This window comes from Sorex fumeus, unplaced genomic scaffold (assembly GCF_029834395.1).
Source record: "Sorex fumeus unplaced genomic scaffold, SorFum_2.1 ptg000007l, whole genome shotgun sequence".
Classification (NCBI taxonomy): domain Eukaryota; kingdom Metazoa; phylum Chordata; class Mammalia; order Eulipotyphla; family Soricidae; genus Sorex; species Sorex fumeus.
The window spans coordinates 9,648,292-9,671,670 of record NW_026606064.1 but is presented as its reverse complement, the minus strand read 5'-3'; the positions used below and the strand labels follow the sequence as shown (position 1 = coordinate 9,671,670).

Genomic DNA, 23,379 nt, shown 5'->3' with positions numbered 1-23,379 from the left:
CTTATGATTAAAACACCAGTATAATCCTTTCTCTATAGTTTATAAACTGCATTATATAATACAGAAAACTTTTTATACAACTGCTTATATATTTATTGTTTTTTGGCTGGCTGGTTTATATTTACAATGTGATTTTTGTTGCCCGTGGCATGGTAGAGTGGAGATCAAGGGAGACTTATTCCAAAATAGAGAGTTCCTACCACTCTGCTTGACCCACCTTGGCCACCAGCTCTCAGGGCAATGCCTGGCCTAGCTCAGGTCAGTCCTAACCGCAGGCATTGTGGGTCTGTCACCTTTTCCCCCCAAAGAAGAATTTTCAGAGGAGGCAAAATGGTGAAGCAAGATAGTTTTAACTGAAACATATTTAGAAAGATATGAGGGGAGAAAAGAAGAAGTGTGTGTTTGAGAGAGAAAGAGGCAAGTAAAGAAACAGAGACAAGCAAGTGAGCTATGTGTTCAAAGGAGAACTGGACTTGAAATGCAAGCCATAATATAAAAAACTTAAACATAAGAGAGACTAAATTCCAAAACGCAAAATTGCTTTGACTTACATTTGTGGAGAATAGGAAAGGAAAATTACACAATGATATACGGTCAACAAAAAATCTTCATAAAGGCTGTATATTTAGGAGAGATTATTTGGATTAGGAGACATATTTTGACAAACCTAATTTTTAAAAAAATGTTTTTAACTGAATCACAGTGAGAGTAATATAAACAATTACAAAGTTGTTCATGATTGGGTTTCAGTCATATAATATTCCAACACTCGTCCCTTCACCAGTGCACATATCCTACCAACAATGTCCCCAGTTCCCCGCCCCCATCTCTATGGCAGGCTCGCTCACTCGCTCACTGCTTTCTCACTATCGCTCTCTCTTTCTCTCTCACCTCCCTCTCCTCCTCTCTCCCTCACTCCCCCCCTTACTTCCCTCTCCATTCCTCCCCCCTTTGGGGCCTATGACTTGTTATACAGATACTGAAAGGTTATCAGGTATATCCCTTTACCTACTATCAACACTCAGTTCCTGTCCAAAATGATCATTTCCAACTATTATTGTCATACTGGTCCCTTCTCTATTCTAACTGCCCTTTGTCCATTCCTTTCTTCCCCCTGGACCCCCACACCGGCACACACACACACACACACACACACACACACACTCACACACACTCACTCTTGTGCCAAGCTGGTCAATGGTTGGAAGCTTGGAAACCTGATTTTTTTCAAATGCTTATTACATAAGAAAGTCTTTAAAATTATAATAAATAACAGATTATAATAACTAACTGATTCATGCCATGATTTGTGTTGTCATGTAAGTTTGCCGAGAAAAGCAAATGTTAAAACTAGTTATAGCACAGTGGTAGGGCGTTTGCCTTGCAAGTGGCCGGCCCAGCCGAGTGGGGTTCATTCCTCTGCCCCTCTCAGAGAGCCCAGCAAGATACTCAGAGTATCTCGCCCACACCAGGCAAAGCCTGGCAAGCTACCCATCACGCATTCGATACGTCAAACACCGTAACAACAAGTCTCACAATGGAGAAGTTACTGGGCCTGCTCGAGCAAATCAACGAACAATGGGAGGACAGTGCTACAGTGCTACTTCCTGATTTATGTATTAGAGTTCTTGAAACTGCATTCGAGTCAAAATCAGTTTTCAGTTTTGCAAGGTTCTATCAGAAAATGAGCCCAAGATGACTTCTTAAAATGTCTATCAAATTAAGAATCACCTTTAAAGACCTGGAGAGATAGTACAGGGAATAAGGCATATGCCTTGCATTCAGTGAACCCTGATCTGATCCTCAGCACCACATGGTCCCCTGAGCAACAAGCAACCGCAACTGCAGTCCTGGAAGTGGGAATTACCAGCAGAGTGTAATCCCCAGCACAAGTGCCTGCTGCACTACACCCTTGGCCCTTGATCTGACCCACCAGACTGGAAGTTAAAGAACTGCCAGGAAGGACTCCCTGGGCCTGCTGAGCACTGCTTGTGAGGTAGGAACTGCCTTTGGGGGGGGGGGGGGGGATGGAGAGAGAGAGAGAGAGAGAGAGAGAGAGCGAGAAAGAGAGAGAGCTGAGTAGGTTGAACGCATTCTTTGGATACGGAAGGCTGGACTCTGATACCCAGAACTGCATGGTCTCTGAACATCATCAAGAGCAACCCCGGAGGGGGGAGGGTGGCTGGAGCAATAGCACAGCAGGTAGGGCGTTTGCCTTGCATGAGGCCGACCCAGGTTCAATTCCCAGCATCCCATATGGTCCCCCGGGAACCTCCAGGAGTTATTCCTGAGTGCAAGAGCCAGGAGTAACCCCTGTGCATCACCAGGTGTGACCCAAAAAGAAAAAAAAAAGAGCAACCCCAGGGCACAGAGCTGAAAATAGCCCCTGAGGATTGCTGGTATGGCCAAAAATCAAATCAAAACAAGAAGAATCACCTTTAAGTCTAAGAATTTTTTTCAATAACCCAAAGAGCATATTATTTTGCTGAGTTATATGTAACTATATGTAACATCACTGTACAACTCAATTTATATAAATTCTGGAAACAGCAGGTTAAAAACACAAAGAACTTACAGGATACAGGGGCAATAATACATTTAGTGTGCCTACAAAATCAACTTCTTTTGGGTTTGGGGGTCACACCCAGTGGTGCTCAGGACTTACTCCTGGCTCTGTTCTCATGGATCACTGCTGCTAGTGCTTAGGGGGCCACATGAGATGCTGAGTATCAAATCAGGTGGGATGCATGCAAGGCAAATGCCCTATCTGCTATCTCTCTGGCCCCTCACTTTTAAAAATAACTACAAAAAAGCAATTCACAGAAGAAGTATGAAAGAAGAATCAATAGAAAAAAACACCCACATTCAATAGTAAGAAATACAAACTTTAAGTTATCCAATCAGAGAGACAGATTTATCAAAATACTCAGAGCTGTCTAACAGCTGAATCAGGTGGCACTCTGAAAGTTGTCTGCAGATGATCTCTGGATAGTAACACTATAATTTACTTTCCTTTTCACAAGGTATGGATAGTTTCAAATGTTTTCATTAAAAAAAAAAAGCACCAGTTCTTAGGTACACAAATTAACTGAGGTATAATAAAGAACACACAAACACACACATGCACACACACGGTCACGATCCTCCCGTTGTTCATCGATTTGCTTGAGCGGACCCAGTAGCGTCTCCATCATGAGACTTGTTGTTACTGTGTTTGGCATATCGAATACATCATGGGTAGCTTGCCAGGCTCTGCCATGCGGGGGAGATACTCTCAGTAGCTTGCCAGGCTCTCTGAGAGGGGCAGAGGAATCGAACTCGGGCCAGCCACATTGGCCGCTTGTAAGGCAAATGCCCTACCGCTGTGCTATCGCTACACACACACACACACACACACACACACACACACACAATCACCAATAAAATAAAATGCTCAATAAACCATGGTATTAACCTGGAAGCTCAAAAATGTGAGAGTAAAAAAGCCTGTAACTCAAGTTAATAAAGAGCTGACAGCTTTTACTTCTTCCATCAGATTGTTGTCTTCTTATTAGTGACACACAAAGGCAGAAGTTTTATTTTGTAAATACTCTAAATGCAAATTGTTCACTTTAATTCAAAATATAACTGTAGGGGTAAAAAAGGTAGTGGCTTTGTTACAGAAAAACTTATGAAGGATTAGAAGATTCACTTGATATCCTCCTTTTAAATGGTCACTTTCTGGAAAACAATTTTAAGAAATTGGTGTCTAGCTCAAGGAACAAATTATACACATCAATTTGTAGCTTACCAAAATAAGGCAAACTCATGCTGAATTCTTTTTAAAAACAGTATTTCAGGTAATTCATAGAGACATCATGTGAAAACTGGAGATAGTTTAAGACATCATAAAAGACATTTGCTAAATTATGAAAGACTTTATTTCAACTTATTCTAATAAATTATAAGCAGAAAATTAGTAATGCAAGGAAAATATAAATAGACTTACAAATTAGTAAGAGGCATATTTTAGTAAGATAGAATACCTTTGGCCACCCTGAACAACTCAAAATTCTACCAGAGAAGGCATTGCCCAGCACAACTACCATTTGTTATCTTTAAAACTTTACACTTCAAACTACGAGGGTATCAATGCACTTAACTTCAATAATAAAATATAAAAATTTAAAAAGGTAAAGGTAAAGGCCCTCCCGTTGTTTGTCGATTTGCTCGAGCAGGCCCAGTAACGTCTCCATTGGAGACTTTGTTGTTACTGTGTTTGGCATATCGAATACGTCACGGGGAGCTTGCCAGGCTCTGCCGTGCGGGCGAGATACTCTTGGTAGCTTGCCGGGCTCTCCGAGAGGGGCGGAGGAATCGAACTCGGGTCGGCCATGTTGGCTGTGTGCAAGGCAAACGCCCTACCACTGTGCTATCGCTCAAATTCCTAAAAACCAAACAAATCAATAAAAAGAGGCTGCTGTGACACCTGGAAACAACATTCCCAGCCCCCTAAATATACTGATTGTACCTACTCACTGTGTCCTCTTGAAGCAGAGGTTTTCTTGAACCTCCCAAGGAATGTTCAGGGAGTATAAAGAGCCACCTCCAGCAATACTTGGCCAACCAGGCTCGAAAGTTCAAATGCAAGAGCCAGCCTGGCCAAACCCAGTGGTACCCAAGAGAACCACGTTATGCTTAGAGATAGGACTTGGATCCTTGTACAAGCAAGGCACACACTACTGGCCCAAGCTACCTCTGTAGTCCCTTTTCTGGTTTGTTTTTGTTTGTCCACTACAAATCAGAGATAATAAGACAGTATCGCCTACATCATAAGATTTTGTTACAAAGCTTAACAAAAGTGAAGTTGTATAAAGAGCCCTTATAAAGTACTATGCTATTCTTAACATACTCAACGCCTTTATCTATTCACAACAGCTTTGCTAGATCTGACTCAGTAGTGAAGTGCATACCTTATATTTATGTGGCCCTGAGTTACATTCCTGACACTGGATGGAAAAAACAGCACACACACTCACACACACTTTTTAATAAACTTCTCAGTTTATTATACTGTGTGATATATATATATCAATATATAATATGAGTATATAGTATATTGCTGAGAAATTTGCAGCTATATTATTTTAAAATTCTCTTAAGAAAGAGGCTTCTCCCATCCAAGTACTAACCAGGCCCGATCCAGCTTAGCTTCTAAGATCAGATGAGATCGGGCACATTCAGGGTGATTTGTCTATAGCCATTTCAAAAAAAAGAAGAGGTTTCTAACTCGGCCCCCTTTTTTTTTCTTAGCAGCACCCAGTGGGGGTCAGGGCTTACAGCTTACTTATGGTTCTAAGCTCAGGGATCATTACTGGCAATTCTTGGAAGACCACAGGTAATGCTGGGGATCAAACCCAGGTCAGTCACATGCAAGGCAAGCATTCTACCAGCTGTACTATCACTTTGGCCCCTCTATTTTTTTTCTTTGTTTTGTTTCTTCTTGGCACTATGTGGTCTCTTGGTCTTTTTATCATGATTTGAATAGTATGATAATGCTGTAACTCTGAGTCTACTGATAAAGTACATTATGATCTGTTCATGACTTAATATAAATCTTTTCCCAAACAAAATTTGACCTGTGAGCCAATAATTTTTCTAACAAATCTGTAATCCAATGCACCTCCCAGGCTAAATTCTCTAAAAATGGACAGATCTACATTCTTTATACCAGCAGTCTTCTACTAGTGGTTGGGCTATGAACTGTGCCTGTCTGTGGGTAAAGAAAGATTAAAAACTACTGGTCTTACCACCTTGGTGATAACTGCTGGTTTATGGACTGGTATTCAGGATAGGTTGCAGTCTAGGTATAAAAAGATTGAAGAATGCTGCTTTATACCATAGGTTTATTTAAATCTCCAGGGTTTTAGTTCTGTATTATCAAAAATATTTAGAGTTGGGGCTGGAGTGATAATATCAAGACCAAGGCATTTGCCTTGCACACACCCGATCTGGGTTTAGTCCCCAATATTCTATATGGTCTCCTGAGCACCATCAGGAATGATAATGAGCATAGATCCAGTAGTAAGCCCCTAACACCAGTGTGGCCCCCAAACAAACCAACCAAGTAAATATATAACTAAATAAATAAATGTATTTGGAGTAGATTCAATAATTAAAATATTTTTTAAAAGCTACAAGGTGTTGACCATCTATGAATCTTTGTCATATGCCTGGTACTAAATATTAAGTTTCAATTTGTAAAAATTACTTCTTAATATGCATTATAATAAGCAGGAAGATTAAATAGTGTTTTTAACTTTTTGTGTGTGATCCAGAATTTTAATTGTTCCCTCATCCCCTTTCCCTGTCATTGCCACTGTGACGAAGGCTGCGCACAAGCCTGGCTCACAGGGAAGAGGATGTCACACAGCAGACTTGCAGTGTTTGCTGAGATTTTGCAAACTGTGGTTGTGTTTTTAACTTTAACTTATATAGTGTTAACAATCATCACGAGTGCTCAAAAATAACAAAATTTCAATAGTACTAAAAGAAAACTTCTGTAAACATGAATCAAATAAAAAAGACAATATTTAAAAATTTTAACACAATATTTGTTTTCCCACTTTCATGATAGTAACTCTCTGATGACATTCCATCGGTTAAAAGAAAATTCTAGTGGGGGGTGAGCAGAAAGATAGTAGTAGAGTGGATAGGGAATTTGCCAGACATATGGCTGACCTGGGTTCAATCCCCAGTGCTATATATGGTCCCCTGAGCCACACCAGGAGTGATCCATAAGCAAAGAGCCAGGAACAAGCCCTGAGCACTGTTGGATGTGGCCCAAAAAGAAATAGAAAAGAGCTTGACAAACTTGATCTTAAAGACCACTCCCAAATATGGTAATACTTCTAGATTTAATGCTTCTAGTATACCAGCTTATAAAAATCACCTCTGCTAGATAATGTTGGATATGTTCTCAAGCATTTTGGGGGAGGAGTTGGTGTGTGTGTGTGTGTGTGTGTGTGTGACAAAATGGACTGCACACACATTCCTCTATTTTCAACCTTTACTTACAAAAATCAACCATGTTTTCTAAAACACTTCTAACTCCACCCAAAAACATTGCAGTAAAATTTAAAAACTCATAGAAATTCAAAACTGAAGAGGTTGGAGAGTAATGTTTAAATGCATAGTTAACAATAAGGCTAAGATTTTAGACTTGGCTGTCACATTAACTAGAATACTATTTAATGATTAAAAAGAAATTATCCAGACTGACCTGACTAGAACCATAAATATTTACTATACAAAAAAATAATACAAGAGAACGTAGTGGCCTCAGCATAAGCAATAAGTAGTTAACAGTAGTGGAAGTTATGGGAGAAAAATGGATTTTATATCAATTTAATGAAGAGCTGAGGATTAGAGCTATACAAAAAAAAAAGGAATATGTTACCTTATGAGGTAGTGGGCTCCCTGTCATTAGAAGTATTCAAGAATGCTGCATTCCATATCCCCCTCTTGGAGATTCACAATGCGCATTAGCATATTAAAGGTTCTGAGCAGTCCTGCAGTAGAGAAACCTGTTTAATGCTTTATTTCCCAAATTACCTGATCATAGAACATGTTCCCTACCACCAACCCACCTCAATAATTCTGTAGAACTAGAAGTTAATACAACTAAACACAATACATCTAAAAAATAATGAGATACACCTTAAATGTAGTATTTAATATGTAAGTGAGTAACAATTTGTAAGGGATAAGAAAAATAAACTGTCTTAATAGGTAAAATACTAGAAGAGAAAGTCCTTCAGGTCCTCTCTCTAAAAATTTGATTTTATCACATCTCAAGTAACGAAAGGGATTTAGGGTCTTGATTATTTTTAAAGGTTCCATGGAAGAAAGCCATCTAGAATTAAAAGACTTTATAAAATGCAAGTGTACCAGTTCAAATGTCTCCTTTTCATGTTCAATCCAATCCCTTAAAGTTAAGAGAATCAAACCAAGGATTGTAGGTTATGAAAAGGAAGTCTTAACCAAATATCTATTCCACCCAGTAAATTCATTACTATTTGAACTAGGATGGAAAAAAAAAGTAACAGCATTGAATTAGGGGGCTACCTTATTCCAGCTATCTTGTCTAGGTTTTTTTTTAATGTAACTCATGCTCTATAAATACGGTTAATATTTACTTGATCTCTAGCCACTAAAATGCACTGTGCAATCTGTGATCTTGAATTAGACAAAGAAATGATTAGGAATGATGACTTACAAGCATTAAAGCATATATTAGGAAAAAATGTAAGTTTGTTTATATATATACCCCATACTGCTACATTACATTCAGGGATCAAGTCAGGTTGCATAAACTTTAACCATTGAGTCACATCTTGGGCCCCTCACATATTGCTACATTTCTCTTTCACAATTTTCTTATTCTTTAAGAATTATACAAAATAACACAGCAAAAATGTACTATTAAGTTATGAAAGCAATCCATTAAAGTAGAATATAAATGTTTTTGAGTCCCAAATTTCAAAGTCAGGTCTCTCAATAATACCAACTTAGCCATTTTGCATAAATATATACTGAGGTCATCAAATATAACAGCATATTAAATAATACATAACATGATGGGAACCTTAACTTTGAAATTCTTGACTTTTGAATTTCCTGCCCTAACCACTGTGTTAAGGACACTTTTGGCAAAGGAAACCACTGCATTTTAACAGATTATCACATGTAATTCTAGTAGTATTATTAGGAATACAATAATACTTGTGAATGGTTATGTGGAATCAAGACAAAAATTTACTTTTACTCATCATAAAGACTCATTTCTGAGAGCCTTTTTGAAGAAAAAAGACTCACTAAATATTTGAATTATCTAAATTCTCCAACTAGTACCAGGCACACTATGCCTGAGTGATGAACATACTTACCAATTTTGGGGAAACTGGCCCTCCTTTAGCTCTACTGCTCCCTATAACAGAAGAAGGGAAAAACAGAATTAGATTACACAGATTTATGACATGACATCACAAGCTGAAGACTTAAAGGTATTAAATTTTAGGGGACACACACACTCTTCTCTCTCTCTCTCTCTCTCTCTCTCTCTCTCTCTCTCTCTCTCACACACACACACACACACACACACCTCCCTCTCCAAGCTTTAAAACGAGAGGGGGCAGGGGATAGTTTTACAGTAAGAAAAATTCACGGGCAGTTAAATCTCTAATTTTCCAAATTTTTCAAGACAAGGAAAAGTAGTTGGTGGTCTACCTTTCTTAAGAGATAGAAAAATGTACTTAAGATTAAACCTCTTCAAAATTAAACCCCACTACACTTTCATCCACCCCAAATGACCTCTACTGGTTTTTGCTATCATTGCTGTATTAGCAAATTAGGCAGGTTTCCTTAACTTGGCCCTTAGTTTGGTCCAATGCCTTCTTTTAATTAATCTTGAAATGGGTTTGTTTTTCTGTTGCTGTTTTTGTTTTGGGGCCACACTGATAGTGCTCAGGTGTTACTCCTGGCTCTGCACTCACGAATCACTGCTGGCAGGCTCAGGGGACCATATGGAACACAGGAGATTGAACCAGGGTCGGCCATGTGCAAGGCAAGTACCCTACCCACTGTACTATTGGTCCAGTCCCTAAATGGGCTTATCTTCTGTAAGGCATTCAAATTAACAGCACTTTATAATAATGTATCATCATAAAGTTAGACTTTTCATTCACATTCTTGAAGTCTCCCTCCTTTAAACTATAAACCATGAAACACAAAAGTAACTATCCCTACAATCAAGGACAGAACTAATAAGAAAATAAAGGTTTTTTTGTTCTAAATTCAAAGTTCAGGGATGCTTTCATCAATTGTAAGGATTTTCTTTGGGTTTGTTCTAGAAACCACTGGCAGTGCTCATGGCTTACTCCTGGCTCTATGCCCAATGATCACTTCTGGAGGTGCTGGGGGACCACATGGGGTACTGGGTACGGAACCCAGGTCTCCACATTCAAGGCAAGTACTTTACCAGCTATACTGTCTCTCTGGCCCCCTGTGACTTCTTCTTCTTTTTTTTTCCATTAACTTAACTCTATTTAGTTGACTTCAAGACCAGAAAAGTGAAGTCAGACAATATACCGAGTCCCTCCTTCCCTCCCTCACTTCCTTTTTTCCTTCCCTCTCTTCTCTCCTTTCCTCCTTCCCTCCCTTCCTTCTTTCCTTCCTTCCTCCTTCTCTTTCCCTTCCATTTCTCTTTCTTTTAGCAGTGCTGAGGCTTGAACCCAGGGCCTTACACATTTAAGCCAAATGCTCTATCATCAAGTTACATTGCTAGCCTCCTATACTAACTGATTTTCAATTCTCCCTATCACAAACTCCTTTTCACATTAAAATTGCAAAGAAAATTTAAAGCTTTCCCTGAATATTTTATTAAAGTATATATTCCGCATCCTAAACTGTAAGTTAATCTTTTCATGTCTAAAATATTGTTGACTAACATTACTTGAACAGGGTTCTCATTTCCTCAGGGGCTATTTCAAAAACTCTTCAAGTCATCCAGATTACAGTTTTTAATTTAATCATATAGTCACACCAAGCATACAGTAAAATAATTTTAAAAGGTAGCCAATTCATGATACTAACATTCAGTTCAAAAAGAAACTCAATTTGCTATTTTATCCTGCCTTTTCTTTAACAGAAATTCTTTTGGGGGGAGGGAGACTTCCAAAGTAATATTTCTTGTAATTCTCATAAAGGGTTCAATGTGAGGGCCTGAGGACATGGTGCTGCTCAGGCCCTGTGGTACTAGAGATCATATATGGCCACCCAGGTCACGCTTAGGGACACCAGGCCACACCCAATGGTGCACAGGGGCCTCCAGAACTGAGAACAACAATGGTTGGCCGATCATGCGGTACCAGGGATTGAATGGAGGCGGCCCACATTTAATGCAAGTGCCTTAACCAAAGTACTATCTCTCTAGACCCAGAAATTCTTTAAGCATGTAGGCCCATATACGTGAAAATTTAATCACCAAAATTAGAATAACTCCCAACCAAAAGAAAAAAAAACCACACAAAAATCTATAGTATCATATGATAATTAAAAAGTGCTATCTCACAAGGAAAAAATAATTATGCATGGTAAAGGATTTAAACTTATTGTAGTATTCATTTTTCAATATACACATACATGAAATAACTGAGCTGTACACTTATATACAGCATGCCAATAGTATCTCAGTTACAAATACCCACAGGATGCTACGAGTAAGCACATAATGGACGCAATAAATGTTAAATGAATGAACTGAGTGACAAACTTTGCCGCGCAATTATTTTCCCAATTAATTTATTTTTTGTTAACTTGGACTAAGAATCATTTTTTTTCTTTTCTTTCTATGTCACACACGGAGATGCTCAGGGTTACTCCTAGCTCTGTACTTAGGAATTACTCCTGGCAGAGCTCGGGGGACCATATGGGATGCCAGGGATCGAACCCTGACCGGCCATGTGCAAGACAAATGTCCTACCCGATGTACTACTGCTCTGGTCTGAAAATAATACTTTCTTATACAGTCATCTCCCACAACAATATTTGTTAAATGATAGACTTTGGATAAAAAAAGAGTTGATTAGGAAACAAAATATAACAACTTTAAGATATAAATGGAAAAGAAAAGACTGGTAAGTTTGACTAAAGAATTAAGTTCATCAAGAAAATTGGGGAAAAAATAAAGCCAGCTATAAAAAGTTGGAGGTAATATATGCAAAAGATAAGATAGCAATGGCTTAAACCAAGGATAAATAAAATGTTGAAATGAAAAGTGATCATGATAGGGTTGGATCTGAACTTTAATTTATGATGCATTTAAGAAAATTAGAGTCAAACACGTCTGAATTCACTACAAAGGCAGCACAATGATCATAGAAGGCATTTTCTCCAAAATCAGTAGCAGAGTCCATCCTAAATTGAAAAAAGATTTTTGCCGTATCATGAAACTTTATGAAACTGTTCACAAAACTGCTTCTAGCAACTTGCAGAAACCACAAAGGAAATCAAAGCCTGGGAGGTTAAGTGACTTCCCAGAAGGTCACAACACAGCCAGTTGGTAGAGAAGAGCCTACTGACCCCATCTTCCTCTTAACCAGTTGCAACAACTACTTTTCTATGAAAAGAACAACAAGAATAGTGGACAAATGTTTTGAAAAGTTTAAATGCATTTTAAAGATAACTCACATAACTAAATAATGTAGGGCAGGTCTTATAACCTGAGATCCTTCACGCCTAAGGATTCCCATGCAGGGCCTTCAGAGGAGTTTGCCAACTACACAATACTATATGATAAACTTTGTATGTACAAGAATTCTGGAAAGAGGACTCACAGGTTTGGCAAGATTCACAAAGAGATCTGATACCCCAAAGGAGTAAGTTATCGACCAATAATTTTGTTTAGGTTTTGGTTTTTGGACCACACCTAGAGGTGCTCAAGGCTTACTCCTGGCTCTGCGTTCAGGGATCACTCCTGGTGATGTCTGAGGGATCATATTGGTGGCCAGGCCTTGAATGTGGGTCATCAACGTGTACAGCAAGAGCTTTACCTGTGTTAGAACTACCAAAATGTTTCTTCTGAAGATTAACAATTGACTGCCCCTTGGAAATTGATAAAACTTTCTGTAATTTGCGAAAACTAAATTAGCAACAAAGATTTATAAACCTTTTTATTTTATTTTATTCTACCCACATGCAAAACATATTTAAGTCTCAAATGCAAATTTCCTCATGTTAAGTACCACTAAACCCACTTAATTTGTTTCTCACATCACATACATGTTATACTTGTAACCAAAGTACTTAAAAAATGTACATGTTGGCTTAAACTGTTTAAATATAGACTTGTTCTTGGAAATCTAATTCTAAAAAAACTATTTGGAGTAAATAAAGTTATTTTTGCTTTTAAAAATGAATATTAGCTTGTTAACATAACTGCAAACTCCAGACCCTTCACCTCTCCAGGTGAACAGCTACCATTACAGGTAATGCTTTAATCTGACCTCATAAATAATTCATATTTCTGGGGTGGTTGTAAAATTTAAAATAGTATTAATTAGTTGGTGATAACTACTTCCCAGCTACTTTTCATAAAATATCTAAACCCTTTGCAAATGATGAAAATATATCCCAAAACAAGCCAATTTCTAAGAAAAAGTTCAATAGTAATGTTTACATTAGGTTAAAATTCATTTCACTACAAAATTTCGAATGATTAATTTTATAGTGTATGCTCAATCATAAATTTTGATAAGGGACTAGAATAGCACAGATAACTGTCATTCAAAGATATTTTAAAATGTCACCTTACACAGAAGATTCCACCTTTTTTACTACACCAAGCTGATACACTAATTTTGCAACAATAAATTTTATTGCTTTTTACTGCCCATTCTAATTTTCAACAGAAAGCATAACAGCTTGGAGTAAATTTAAATGCAAAAAAAAAAAAAGGTTTAAAGGAAATGCAGATTCCTACTTAATGACATTTAATCCTTTACGCCCCTATCCCTCTTAACTGCTCAGGGACATTCCTCCAGCCTAGCACCTCTTCTCTTAACCTCAAGAAGCATCAACTTCCCTCTCATTATAGGATCATTTTGTTTGTTCTTTATCTGGTTTCTTTGTGATGGTACTGGAAAGTGAACCAGCTCATATATGCAAGGCAAGTGCTCTACCACTAACTTACATCCCAACTCTATTCCATCAGTCTTAAAAAGAGAAAATGGGGGCGGGGGGAGAGACAGTACAGGCTGTTAAGGGGCATGCCTTGGATGTGGCTGACCCCAAGGTTCAATCACTGGCACCACATGCCACACCACTCCAGCACCGAAAGATATAGCTCTGGAGCCCCTAGCACTGCATCCTCAAGCCCTCATACTGAACCACCGTATGGAGGTTCATCCAGTGAACCCCCAAATAAGGTCCTCCTTGACTCCACAACTTTCTCAAGTTCCATTTCCATATCCTGTTTTATAGACTTCTCCCTAGAAAAGGTGAACACTCTCCTTTGTCTCCAATTCTTCTCCTCTATTGTATCTACTTACTTGATTAGGAACGCTGCATCCCTTTCTTATGAAGAATACCAATGACATCCTTTATTGGTAAATGTAAACTCTCATTATTCATTTCCTTGCACAATGAGTATTTGTGAGTGTGAATGCATGCGTGTGTGTGTGTGTGTGTGTTTCTTGAGACCCTTCCTTTCCTTCTTTCTTGAACCCCCACTCCCTTGGTTCCCAGAACATTGCTCTTAAATTTTCTTTCTAATCTCTCTAGTCACTCTTCTTGGTTTCTTTGGCTGATTTCTCCTCATCTTTCAAAAACCAAAAAATACCGAACTGCCCAAGGGCTCAGTTCATGGAATTCCTCCCTTTAGGTAATATCACTCAGTCTTATGGCTAGAAAAGATCTAGACACTGGTGACTTCCAAAGATCTAGGCACTGGTGACTCTCAAATTTTTATCTTCAGCCCAGACCTTTCCCCCAAATTCCAAACTCATATACCTAAGTGCCCAATGAGCACTTATCAGTTACCTCAAGTTCAATTATAAAACTAAACAAACTAAACCCTGACGACCTATCCCATAATCTCTTACTCAAGAGTCATCTCCATCTTAATAAATAGTAATTCCGTTTTTCAGACATTGTGTCCCCCCCACACCCTACAGCCAATCCAATAGCTATATTGCTTCTACCTTCAAAATCCATTCTTTAACCTCTCATCTCAACACCACTGCCATCTCCTTGATCCACATCATCTTCATCTTTCACCTAGATTATTTCAATTGCCTCCTAATTGGTCTCTCAGCCTCCACTATGATCCTGCTACAGTCTACTGTCTCAGCAGCAAGCATCCTTCTCAAAACTGGAGACAAATCTGGTCAGCCCTCTGCTCAGTGTCCTTCAATAACTTCCCATCACACTCAGAGGAAAAACAGCGTAAGATCCTTTACAATGGCCCACAGGCTTTAAGTGAGATGGCCCTCCGCTAATCTCCACATTTCCTCCACTCTTCACTTTTCAATCTGCTCCATTCACAGTTGGCATCTTTTCTATACCACACAAGTTCTCTTTTTGGGGCTCTTCTCATGCTTTTCCCTCTGGTTGAAACTCTCTTCCATAAAATTTCTTCTAGTTCACTCCCTCAACTATTCAGGAATCCTAGAACAGTTGCAAGAATAGAATACCAAAATAAAGACTAAAATTGTCATCAGAATTGTTCCCCACCCAAAAGTTTTCCCTGTTCTTTATTATACCAAGATTAACCTCTGTGGGGATCCAAATCTCCAAATACCAGTTATCAGGGTTCAAATAAAGATTCACTGATAAATAGAAACTTTGCCTAACTATACTAACTTCCATTCTTGGATTCTTACAGTGTTTATTAGCTTTCCTATTCATCTTAGAATTTAACTTCATACTGTCTCACTATAAAATAGTATACCTATGTCCCTAAATAGCCTACACAAATGCATACACACACACACACATACACACACCAGATAGTTAAAAAAATATATCTTGTACCAATAGTTCTCATATCTAGAATAAAATAACCTATTAAATACAAGGGCTGGAGTGATAGCACAGCGGTAGGGCATTTGCCTTGTGCACAGCCAGCCCGGCTGAGCCGGGTTCGATTCCTCCGCCCCTCTCGGGGAGCCTGGCAAGCTACCGAGAGTATCTCACCTGCATGGCAAAGCCTGGCAAGTTACCCGTGATGAATTCAATATGCCAAACACAGTAACAACAAATCTCACGATGAAAACGTTACTGGGCCCGCTCGAGCAAAATCGATGAATAAGGGGAGGACTGTGACCGTGATTAAATGCAAATACTCTACTCTTCTGGATTCTAAATTTGTTATGTCCAGATAACTCAGTTTTGAGGTTGTTTTTTGTTTGTTTGTTTGTTTTAAGATCCCCTAGAAAGGTAGTTTTAGGAACTAATAATCCTCTATTTCCTAATAAAGAGCATAAAGCTAGAATGGGTATCCCAGAATACCAGAGTCATCTAGATGACTAATCAAAAGCCACAAAGGTATAACAAGAGGCAAAGCTTAACATAAAACCTAGAATTACTACTCTCAATCTCTCAGTAATTTTTCTGATAGACTGTTTGTAATAAATAGGTGTAGTAAACAGTGATTATTTAATACTTGACCAGTCATTTCAATTTCCAAGCTATATGACAGAGCACATTTTTAGATTTGTTTGAAAAAAAATGTAGCACTTTTTGATAAAAGTCTTAAGAGGTCAAAGAATAAGTCCAACAAGGGTTTACAAACAAAAAAATTATTAAGTTCTCTTACAATATACACAAAACTTAAATACACACAAGATAAAATCACTTATGCAGTTGACAGTTACTACAAGAATAATGGAAAGAAGATATCTTGCTTCATAATGCCATGAAGTATAAAAACCTTTACTCACAAAGCTTTCACAAATCACAAAATTATTTTCTAAGTCTAATTATCATATGTAACTTCTAATTACAGATCAGATTACCCCACATCCCAAGATAACACAAACTCTTATCTTAATAATCAGTTAACCTCAAGACCAAAACTTTCCCCACCAACAACCACCACCACCATCAAAAACAAAACAAAACAAAAAACAATCTAGGTATCTACAAAGCATTATAAAGAGTTTGGGTTCATCTTGGTGTATAGGGATTTAAACAAGTGCCTCCTATTAACATTAATGGGAGTTCTGGGTGTAAACCATAGGATGAGGATCAATGCCCAGCATTGCACCTGTGAAAACCTTTCTAATGCACCAACTGCAACTATTGGGAGTTGTTCTCTCAGAAGTGGGATAACAGACCCAAATTCCTGTCTCTAAAGCACAAAGATGATTCAAATAAATGACACTAAGGAAGGTCACTGATAAACACCTGATATAAAAATGAGAAAGTTGAACTAAAAGAACAAAGAACACACTAAAGATATTTTGTAAAATAACACCAATATCCATAGAACAGAGTTGCAATAAATTCAGAAATAAATTCAACAGAAGTAAAACAGTCGTGTACCTCTTTAAACTGTAGTAAACCAACTAAAATCAGTAAAACTTGGCCAAACACACACACACACACACACACACACACACACACACACACCTCCTCTCCAGGGACTAGAGTGACGGTACAGTGGGTAGGGCGCCTGCCTCGCATGCAGCTGACCCAGGCTCAATTCCCAGTTACCCATATGGTACCCTGAGCCCTGCCAGGAATGATCCCTGAGCACAGAGCCAGGAGGAAGCCTTGAGCAGGGCAACCCTGAAATGAAAACAAAAACAAAAAACCCTCCTCCCCAAAGAAGTCTTACATATACATCAAAATCCTTTAACACACACACACACACACACACACACACACACACACACAGAGAGAGAGAGAGAGAGAGAGAGAGAGAGAGAGAGAGAGAGAGAGAGAGAGAAAGAGAAAGACTCCTGCTGCATTGATACCAGGAATAATCACAGTACTTCCAGACAAACGGATGATGATCACAAGCTGCCAAAGACGACCAAAAAGAACTAAATAAAAATTATAGCACCTTACTGTGTTCCATACTGCCTCATTTCTCAATATAGCACTGCTGTACTCTCCAGGCTGAAAAATGAGCAGGTGCCTTTTAGGCTATAGAAAAACACACACACACACACACACACACACACACACACACACCCTTAGGCTACAGAAACATATACATACCCCAAGGCTATAGAAACATTACCCCCCCCCCACACACACACACACAGACCACCTGATATTCTTTCACTTGAAGGTACTTAAGAAATGCATAGCCTTCCTGAGGTCTAGAAAACTTTTTTGGCCTTACCAAAAAAAGTAAGGGAAAAGTCAGTTTATCCAAAATTCATATTCAAAGACTAAAAGAATTAACATTTCCTTCAATTAAAAGGCTTTGGCAAGAATTCATTTTTTTTTCAGATTTCCTAGGTACATTTCTATGTACAAAAGAAAATTAGAACCTTTCCCTCCTAACTACACGTTTAGCTGCACAACACAAGAGAACACTGACTTAAAGCCTGAAAAATATTCACACATACATGCAAAATCCTATGTTTAATCCTATGTTGCCCAAAATAATGATTCTTAATCCTCACTGCTATCATAATGAACACTTAATTTTTTTCCTGAACTTTGATATGCCAGTAAGAAACTGGAACAGTTATAGTATATTAGGGATTTTAACTTTTGAAACAAAACCACAAAGAAACAGAAGACTGAAGCAAAAGCTTTCCTCAATCATGCTGACAAGTTAGTGGTCCAAAAACTTAAAAATGAAAGCAATACAGACAAAAAAAGAAGTTTGCTTGATATTAATGCTAGCCTTTAAAACCAAAAATATGTTCTGTTACAGAAGACTGAAATCAGGGCTTCCATTAACCTTGTTAAAAAAAAAATCCCATGAGCATGGATTTTTTTTCCCTAAGTCTCTTCATCAGAGCAGCATGGGGTCCCATTAGGCACCCTATTTTACTTCCACCTTATAAATAACGTTAGCTATTCGCTATTTCCATGGAAACCAAGTACAGAGAAACCCACTTAAATGAATACCGGTTAAAGGAATAAGTTTTATTTTAGAAAGGTTTTGCAGCTCTAGATGAACTCTACTGGGGAATACTACAAAGTCATCTTAAGTATAATTTTAAAAACATATCTTTGGTGTAGAGGGAGCTTATTAAGGGTCCTGCTAAGTGAGTATACTCCTAGCGCGAAACTAAATACGCCAGACAGCATCAAAGGTTAAAGACACCTTTTCAATGCACTGCACAGGGGTTTAGATGCACAAGTTCCATTGACTATGCTTTCCCCCATGCACTGGGGTGGAATAATTACCCCTATGGGTCTAATTTAAACTAATAAAAGCAAGGAAATTTAGAAATAAGGCTACCATCACCTTTTAGCGACTAGTAATGAACAGGCCCTACAAATGGAGGCAAATAACACAACTCACTAGTTCTCCAAAGAGCAAACAAGGGATCAAATAAAGTTTCTAATCACTTAGCGGGTTTAGAGATAGCAATCAAAATTCTCTCCTCAACAAACTACTCCATGAGTTATAACACTATTCCTTGTCACCCAATACACACCCTAAAGTTAAATGTAGAACAAGATTCAGTGTTTTGCAACTTTCCGTTACTTTTTGTCCTATAATCTCTAGGTATGCCCATTACTGGTAACCAATTCATAAGGCAGACAGGCAAGTAAACATGAAACATAACCTAAACAGTAAATTCAAAACTAATATTCTAGAGACATAAGGCATAAGAAAACCAAAATCTGGGGGCTGGAGAGATAGTACAGCAAGTAGGGCACCTGTCTTGCACGTAGGAGACCTGGGTTCAATCCTGGCAGCCCCTATTGTCCCCTAAGCACTGCCAGGTGAGTGACCAAAAAATAAAAAACCAATAACGCAACGCTTAAATCTTTTCAGAAGATGTGATTCTCCATTAAATTAGTGGTGGCTCAGACTGCTTCACTAAGTTTAGAAGCACAAGTAAGTCAGTGAAATAACTTAGAAATGAAGAGCATACTTTGTGTGTTAGAATCCCTGGTTTAATCCCCAGCACCAACAAGATCAAGCCCTGGAGCAAACAATGAAACACAAGTAGCCCCCAACACCTGTAGGGGGAAGCCCTCCCCCCCCCCGCAAAGTAAATTAAACCTTTATTATCCTAAAAGGTGATTACCACTTTTAAATTCATAAAGCATGAAATTAAATTCTTCTCATTCTCCCACACATTTTCCCTTTGCGTATACCAACATATCTATTTGTACTGCATTAAAAAAAGAAGATTAATTTCTTAGTATACTCCACACAAAAAGATGGCAAAATGACTGAAGTTAGGTAAAAATACATGGGGTTTATTAAGTCATTCTAGTTCTGTGTAAACTTCCATAACTAGGAAAAGAATTTGCTTTTGTAATATCTGGTATCGAACAAAGAAAGACAATGAGGAGGTGTGTGTGCAATCAATTGCATTAATTTCTCTACAGTTAATGCCCCACTGGTATAAGCAGGTTCCTATACAAATAATAGGAGTTCAACCCTATCCCATGTAGCTCCATCTTTTACAATTTAGCGAGGCCCATACTGATTTTCAAAATTTTTTTATTCTTTAAAACAAACTTACAGGGTCTACTTCTAACTCCTGTGTTTATTTAAATGAAACACACTTCTAAACTTTTCACAACTTCATTCAAACAAGAGAAGCAGACCCTCCATACAGAATACAGAAAAGTCATTACTGGGACCAGAAAGATAGTACAGGAGCTAGGGTGCTTGCCTTGCATCCAAGGAACTCAGTTCAATCCCTAGCACCACATATCCCTGAACACAAGTAAAGAGTGATCTCTGAACGCAACCAGGAGTGATACTGGGCAGATCCAGGAGCCTGAGGAAGTAGTTCAAAACCAAAACAAAATAAAAATTTAAAAAACCTTAATACTGGACATCTGCTATTTTAATTCCAAAATAACAGTTTTTCCCTACTAATCACTCTATTATAAAAGTAGTATTAAATTTTTAATTGAAAGAAAACTAGCCTGCTATTCAAATTACTTAACTTTTAATAATATTTGTTGATCTGAAGTATAGCACTTTAGGGGCTGGAGTGATAGCACAGTGGGTAGGGTGTTTGCCTTACACACAGCCCGACCCAGGTTCGATTCCCAGCATCCCATATGGTCCCCCGAGCATGGCCAGGAGTAATTCCTGAGTGCATGAACCAGGAGTAAGCCCTGTGCATCTCTGGCTGTGAAACAAAAAGCAAAATAAATAAATAATAATAATAATAAAGTACAGCACTTTATCAAAATAAACATGCTGGAATTTATTCTCAATAAGCGTGGAGTCAGATATACAGTAGAGTGGGTAGGGCACTTGCCTTGCATGAGACTGACCCAGGTTCAATTCCCAGCAACCCAGACGGTCTTCCGTGCAAGCCACCACTGTGTGGCCCCAAAACAATGATCAAAAATCAAACTGTTTAGAAGGATAAAATAAAATACTTCTATACACTTGTCAATAAGTAAGACCAGTAGGTAAATGAAAACAAAGTTAATTAAATCATTCTATTTTAACTGCAAATACTAGTACTATCACCTACTACTTGGGTAGCACAGCACTGTCTTTCTGTTTTTCATCAATTTGCTCGAGCGGGCCCAGTAACATCTCCATTGTGAGACTTGTTGTTACTGTGTTTGGCATATGGAATACGTCACGGGGAGCTTGCCAGGAACTGCCTTGCAGGCAAGATACTCTCCGTAGCTTTCCCAGCTCTCCGAGAGGGGTGGAGGAATCGAACAAGGGTTGGCCGCGTGCAAGGCAAAATCCCTACCACTGTGCTATTGCTCCAGCCCACTACTTGGGTAAGCTATTATAAATCTATTCATTGAATCTCAAAAAGAAAAATAATATCCTAGGGCTGAGGAGACAGAAAAGTGGGTAAGACTCTTGGCAGAAACATGGCCCACCAGTGTTTGATCCCCAGTATCACATATGACCCCTTGAGCATCGCCAGCAGATATCCCTGGAAAAAAAAAAAGAGCCTGGAATAAGCTCTGAGCACACCCATGTTTGACACCCCCTCCCACTTGCACCTTTGGTCTTACCCCCTCCAAAGTAGAGGCCCGAGCGGGCCCAGTAACGTCTCCATTGGAGACTTTGCTGTTACTGTGTCTGGCATATCGAATACTCTCGGTAGCTTGCCGGGCTCTCCGAGAGGGGCGGAGGAATCGAACTTGGGTCGGCCATGTTGGCTGCGTGCAAGGCAGACGCCCTACCCGCTGTGCTATCGCTCCACCCCCTCCAAAAAAAAAAAATTCCAGGACCAGGGATGTGGCTCAAGTAGTAGTGCCAGTGTTATACATGCTAGGTTCTGAGTTCTATGCCCAGAATGATCCCACTCATACCAGGTACAGCTCACACCACCCACTCAGCACTGGTGGCAGTGGCTCCACATCAACTGGGAAAAAAAAACCAAAAAAAACCTTTTAGAGCCAAGCCAGTAGTGGAATAACATTAATTCTCTTTCTTGATCTTTTCCTTCCCTCGGCTATTGATTTCATTTTCTTGATATATATATATATATATATATATATATATGCACGCATGTACACACATGTACATACTAATGTTAAAAATTTCTTCATCCTTCCCCCCCCCAATAAAAAAAGACCCACACACCTTAACTCTAAGATAATTTCAAGGCAGAGACTTAAAGATTGGCTGCTCCATATAGGTAACATATGACAATTAAATATAGAAAGAAATTAACAATTACCATAAAAAAGACCAGGCATGAGATGAGAGGAAATTTCACAAAGGCAAAATGCCCAAATTCAGAAGGCAAATTAAACTGTGCCTATCATTGCTAGAAAGCATTAGTGTGAGCCACTTTTAAATCTCTAGGGCTCTATAATTGTTTCCATTAGTTATTTCACCTAAGCATGCATTCTCAAGGGTTAAATACACACAATTTGTTCTAAGTAGAAGAATGGACCGACCTGTTAATTAGTATTTTGGACTTTTGAATTATAATGCCTTGTCTTTTACCTTGATGTTAAATGACCTGCCATACACTGCATCAAAATCTTGGTGCAAAGCAAGCTTATATCACTAAAGGTTTTAAAGACTAGTAAGTACTCTGAACTATTTTTTCAAGTCTCTGTTAAAACTACTATAGTCACATGTGTTTTCCATTTCTCTCAAAAGTATTCACATATGAAAACTCATTAAATACACTTTTCCCATCCCTAACTTTTCTTGCTGTATTTCAAGCAAAAATTCTCTTCATCACCTTAGTTTTCCTTAACTTTCTTCCAATGAAAGAGCTGTTAACAATAATGATAATAACATCTCTTATCAAGTGTCTTAAGATTTCCTTTTTATCTTCACATTATTTCTAGGAGACTGATGAAACAACAGAGCACAAGTGACCAGGAGATTACTTGGTATACAGTACATAGGCAATTTTTCCATGTTGAAGAGAATTTAAGTTCAAGGTCACATACTCAACTTAAAGACATTGTGAGGGACAGGAGAGATGGTGCACAGGCTGGAGCACATGCTCTACATGCTGGAGCCCTGAGGTCAATCACCAGTACCACATGCTAACCAAGCACCCTAGAGAGAATAGCTCTTGAGCATTGAAAGGGATACCAGTCCCTGACCCAAAACAGAGGGTTGTGCTGATACATTCAAATCTAGGGGTCAAACCCTAAAGGGTGTGTTTTAGGCTCTTTTCCCACTATGCAACATTTGTCTCAAGCTTTGAGTAGAAAGGAATAGAGATTTAATAT

General features: G+C 38.6%; 1 protein-coding gene across 10 annotated transcripts in view; it reads right to left on the bottom strand.

Moving 5' to 3' along the window:
• PHF21A (PHD finger protein 21A) overlaps nucleotides 1-23,379 on the bottom strand; it is a 228,275-nt gene that overhangs the window by 183,346 nt on the left and 21,550 nt on the right. For all 10 annotated transcript variants that reach the window (XM_056131927.1, XM_056131937.1, XM_056131945.1 and 7 more), the window contains 2 exons: nucleotides 8,928-8,968; nucleotides 7,439-7,550 (listed from right to left, as the gene is read on the bottom strand). The gene's annotated coding sequence lies outside the window, so the exon portion shown is untranslated. The remainder of the gene's footprint in view (nucleotides 1-7,438; nucleotides 7,551-8,927; nucleotides 8,969-23,379) is intronic.